At 45.2% G+C, this 5805-nt stretch overlaps 1 pseudogene; it reads left to right on the forward strand.

Annotated features, from left to right (window-relative positions):
- Positions 1–3626: 3626 nt before the first annotated feature.
- On the forward strand, positions 3627–4329 carry LOC123795503 (14-3-3 protein theta pseudogene; annotated as a pseudogene).
- Positions 4330–5805: the final 1476 nt, after the last annotated feature.

A 5805-nucleotide genomic window follows, 5' to 3' on the forward strand; every position in this document is an offset into this window, starting at 1 on the left:
TGATTATGCACGGATCTCCCCAGGAGCGCAGCATCCCACGTGAAGAAGGGTACTCAGAAAATGCCTGGTATTGTTTAACCCTGGGAGTTTCCTCTTTGTCACTAGGAAGATACATTGGTTAGGATGGCACACCTGTCAGAAGTGCCAAGGAAATACAGAATATTGGAATCACAAGGATCACGCAGGTCTTCCTGTTGCCCCTCATTTACTGGTGGGGAAACTGAGAGCTGACGGTGAAGGTGACCTGGCAAGATGATAGCTCAGAGAGATTCAGAATAGAGCTCGGTTTTCTATTTTTGCTTTTGTTTTTTTGAGAGAGAGAGTGAGCCTGCACACACACGAGGGCAGGGAGAGGAGCAGAGGGAGAGGCAGAGAGAGAATCTCAAGCACACTCCCCGCTGAGTGCGGAGCCCAACGTGGGGCTCAGATCATGACCTGAGCTGACATCACGAGTGGGACGCTTAACCAACTGAGCTGCCCATGGGTCCCGGAATGGACTCCTTCTGACAAACAATCCTCCAGGTCATCACCTTGATTCCCCACTCTGCACTGTTACCTGTCAACCGCCAGGATCCAGGTGGGGTACGTGCTAAACAAGATGTGCAAATCGTCGGGAGGTGAGCTATACTCCGCAGCCAGATTCTCTGATTATAATCTGTCATCCTGCCCCGATTGTGAGGCCATGTGGGACTACAGAGAGGCTTGAATGGTGGGCTGATGGTGAAAGCGAGCATTCCTTAGTTTCACTGGTCCCAGTCTCAGATAGATAGATAGATACATACATACATAGATGGATAAGAGATAGTTGGATAGATGATAGATATAGATAGATAAATGAGAAAAAAGAGAGAGAGAGAACTCCCTGTGTTCTGTGAAAATTAAATGAGAGCACATATCAAGATCCTAGAATGGTGCTGAGAATCTTCATTTCCTGCCCTGGGATTCTCCAGACAAACAGGCATGGACAACATGAACTCTAGAACTGCATGCAAAGTTCAGTAGTGAGGGAAGAGCGCCCCATCCTCCCTCCCCCAGCCAGGTGCACCCTTTAGTTAATGAGTAATGGGAGCCAAGCAGATGGACGAATGATCCCCCTTCTAGCCCTCCAGCAGACAATTCAGGCAGGCATTCTATAGGCCTCGAGGAATCGTCAGAGCCCACAAATTCAGTAACAAACCCTTACATCAGGTCTTCCTGACCCGCCCTTGCTCTCCCCAGTCCCTCACCTCCTACTCCTGGATCTCATTTGTTGCCCAAATAAACCACCTGCACCCAGGTCCTTGTCCCAGGCTCCGTTTTCAGGGAAACCCAAAGACAGCCATTTACTAGCTAGTTGTGCAGCCTTGAGAGACTGACCCATAATCTCTGGAATTCTATTGCCTCCTCTCAAAGTGCAAAAAATAAGACAATCCACAGGCGTGTTGAAAGGGCCAGAGAAGGCGACTCTGTGGGAGGGGTTAACCCTGGACCAGCCCTTCCTGGTTAGCACCACCCTGATTATGCCATTCCTGTACTTGCTTGGGCCAAACCTGGGAGTCATCCTTGAGTTGGCTCCTTCTCTCAGACTCCACGTTCAGTTCTGTGGCAAATCCTCATCTGAGCCTACAGAATCTATCCAAGTGCAACCCCTTCTCTCCATCATCACCTCTGCCCACATTCCTGCAACAGGCCCAGCCTGGCTTCTCGGTTCCTACCTTTGCTTCCCTAGAGTCTTGTTTTGTTTTCTTCAAGATGGCAGCTACATGTAAGCCTACGTCAGATCCTTGAACTCCTCTCTCCCTCCCACAGAAACTGAGATTTAGGGGTACTGTCTACCTCTGACAGCTTTCCACCCCATTCAAAATATAAGCCAAAGTCTTTCAAAGGCTTTCAAGGTCCCACAGGAACTGGCTTCTTACCATCTAACGCTGGCCACTGTCTTCCTCCTTCCCTCTGTCCTGCCACTGTGGCTTCATGGCCGCCTCCAGACACGCCTGCCTCGGCCCCTGCAGTACGAAATGCTGCTTACTGCAGATCCACATAGGTCACTCCTTCACAGCACCTAATCTTCTGCCCAAACAGCACACATCAAAGGGTTTTACTCTGACCACCTTTTAAAAAACAACATACACCGTTGGGGGCACCTGGCGGGTGGCGGGGGTTCAGCCAGTGAAGTGTCTGCCTTCAGCTCAGGTCATGATCCGGGGTCCTAGGATTGAGCCCCAGGTCAGGGTCCTGGGGTCAAGCCCCACGTGGGCTCCCAGTTAGCGGGATATCTGCTACTCCCTCTCCCTCTGCCCCTCCCTTGTGCTCTCTCTCTCTCAAATAAACAAATGAAATCTTTTAAACACACACACACACACACACACACACACACACACACACACACACACACCCTGACCTAGTAAACTCCCTTACCTGTTATCACATATCTGTTAAACAAAAATTGCACTGAACAAAACGAGCAATCAGAAATTCACTTTATTCGGATACTATTTCCAGAGATAGGAGAGAGAACACAGACCAAGTCTAGATAGCATCTCCTCTGAAACAAAGGTCAGGAGAGTTTCTTAGAGTTGGGGTGAGGAGATCTGAGGTCATCTGTATCTGCTAATTGGCTTCACCCAAAGGAAAAATAAACTTCTGCTTTGTGACAGGAGATGGTTTTACAATTTGGAGCAAGGTGCCTGCCCAGGTGAAGCACCTTCTCTCCCACAGAAACTGAGATTTAGGGGTACTGTCTGCCTGGACAATCTCATTTCAAAGGGATGGCTCTCAGGTCCTTGAAAAAGCAAGTTGTAGGTAGTAAAACAAGCAAGAGGCTTCTTAAAGATTTATATAACTCAAAGAGGCAGAGGAAGAATTCACAATTACACATTTTCAAAAGTCAATGCTCCAAAACAAGGGGGGTCAGGGGCCCAGAGTCAAGAAGAAGCCTGTTTAATCAAATAGAGGGAATTAACATTCCCTTCACCGGCCACCTTGGGCACATCACCACTTACACTGTATCATGCACTTGCTTATTTGTCCCCTCTCTCTTCTTACTAGAACCTAAGCTCCAGGAGAGCTGGGATTTCATCTGCTTTGTTGATTGCTCTATCTCAGCACCTAGAAGAGCACTGGGCATATAGTATTTGCTCAATTAATAGCAGATGCATAGCATTCTAGAATGTTGCAAACTTTACTTTTAGAATTAAATATTTTCTTTTGAATTGTTTCTGTGGCCTTACTAATGATACCACATATTTTGTTCAGCTTTTACACTACAGAATTATTTTGAGATCATGTTTCCTGAGAACTTAAAATTTCTTTTTTAGGTCATGACTCAGAGCCCTTCTGTGGGTGTGTGGAATATATGTGTATTGGTGTACACATGTATGTGCACGTATACCTATATATACACACAAAAATTCAATATGTGCAGTATATACAAAAAATACATATATTGGATTTTCATTCTTAAGCACATTCATTTGAACAGGGTTTCAGTAAAATTTATTTACCAATTTTTTTGCTTACTCATACATATTTACTACCTAATTCCATCCTCTAGCCTCAGCTTGACTTTTCATTATCTGGAAGACACTCACGAAACAATTTCCAAAATGTTTTAAAAAACACCAGGTTTGAGAGGGAAGGATCCTCCCATGAGCCAAAAGCAGACCAGAGTGGTGGGCTCTGGAAGAGGGTTCACCCCCATCTTAATGGTGCTCCCACCCTGGGCACTTCCCTCTTGCCACCCCAGCCATCCCCCAGCCTACCATGAGGTAGACTACCTGGTCCAGAGCAGGAAGGGGCAGGTGCCCCTGGAGGGACCCCCAAGCAAAGGACGGCCACCCAACAAGAAGGTCCAGCTGATTAAGGACTACTGGAAGGAAGTGTCATCATCTTTGCTGAGATCTACCTGCACCCCATCTGGAATCCTTGAGCATTGAGTCACCAATTCAACTAATCCAGAGGAACGTCTTGCATCTAAAAATGAAAGGAGACTGCTCCCAGTACCTAGCTGAAGTTGCATGTGGTGATGATCAAAAACAAATGATAGATAATTCCCAAGGAATTTGCCAACACGCATTTGATATAAATCAGGAGGAGATACCACCCACACAGCATTCTGCCCGGGGCTGGCTCTTCCCTTCTCTGTATTTTACTAGGAGCTCCTTAATAACCCGGAGCTTGCCTACACACGGACTAAAACAGCTCTCTAGGAGACCATCAGAGAGCTTGTACACTGAAGGAAGACACAGAAGACAGTACCCTCCTTGTGCAGTCTCTTAGTGACAACCCACCTGTATGACAGCAGACTGAGCAGGAGAAGAATGTGAAGAAGCAGAATGGGCAGAAAACTAATGCAGGGGGTGCGGGGCATCTTTCTTCCCCTCTAGAAGCCTTTCCGTACCTCTCCATTTCTTATTCCACTTGGATTTTCTATAGTGAAAGAACGCAGTCAGGTGTACAGAATCAATTGTGCTAATAGACTTTTCACTCTGCAGGCTTGGGGAAACTCCATTCCTTGATTTATGTTTGTCTTGTCCTTCCTGGTGTGTATTTACTGCTGTAAGAAAGTATTAATGGCTTCATTTCATATAAACACAAATAACGTCCAAACATTTCATGTACAGGACTAAAAATGCATCTGGTATTGAAGTATCATCTGAACCAGTTCGGCAAGTGTCTGCGTGTTATATTACTGTCAAGGTATGGAAAGATAGTTAACTGCATTTCAAGAGTGTTTTACATAACTTCGTAATTTCTACATTCCCTTCTTTCCTCTTCTTTGGGACTTCCTGTCAGTAAGCAGCTTTTCTGTGCTTTTCATGTATTTATTTTTAGTGGCAATCCAGAAGCATTAGATTGAATGGAAAAGCAGTTGACATTACTGGCCTGGGAGTCACAAACTGAAAAGCCCCCTGTATGTTAGGGAGGTCTTGTCTGTCTGTGACAACAGGGCATCTCCTTATTTACCCTTCACTGGCTGCTGCTAAAGTTGACAACCCATCTTTATCATTCAGGTATTCAGTATTCCCTTTACCATGTGAAAGAATTAGCATGGTCCTACCCGAATACAAGCCTTGCTTTTGGCAAATTAAATGGCACGCCATTCCTAAATATACTAGAAGTGGGAAATAAGGCACAAGGTCCACCTCTGAAACTTCAGTACTTTTCCCTACAGATTTGTGCACCTGTGAGATAGTGTCTGGTTTGTCCAGCGATGGCCATGTGATGGTTGGACCACTATCGCATGTGGCTTATCATTCACTGTAGTCCCCCAAAGAGCCTTGTGAAAATGTTATGCCCTGTGTAACAGCAGAGTTACATAAAATCACATTTTATAAACCATTTACTACACCTTTGTAACAAGAGCATGTAGGTATTTCAAGTGACAGATGAATTTACTACTTTCTGAAATTTACTAATAGTTTTACTTTATTATGGGCGTCGTAGGGACACCCATATTTCTTCACTGTGATACATTTGTCTGGGGATGCCTGAAAATGTATAGAATTGGCCTACATTTATTACAGTAAGTGGTTTATCATGGAACGGTATGGGAGTTTGTTTCCTGCTGTCAGGGGACAGAGGGGGGTTCTGAGTATCCTTGCACCTATTTCTTAAGTAACTTTTATTGCCCCAGCAGCCCCTATGCTCATCACTCCCTTTCTGATATCTGGTATCTTCAATATAAGATTATCCCTATTAATGCATCTCATGTTAGATAGAAGGAAGAGAAAAGAATTGCTAATATATATGCAAACATATTCACAGCAAAGGAAGGAAGAAATACCCTACTGCTCTAGTCCTTGCTTCTGAAACTGGGCATGTGGT

This window comes from Ursus americanus, chromosome 6 (assembly GCF_024610735.1).
Source record: "Ursus americanus isolate L20-20 chromosome 6, mUrsAme1.1.p, whole genome shotgun sequence".
Taxonomy (NCBI): Eukaryota; Metazoa; Chordata; class Mammalia; order Carnivora; family Ursidae; genus Ursus; species Ursus americanus.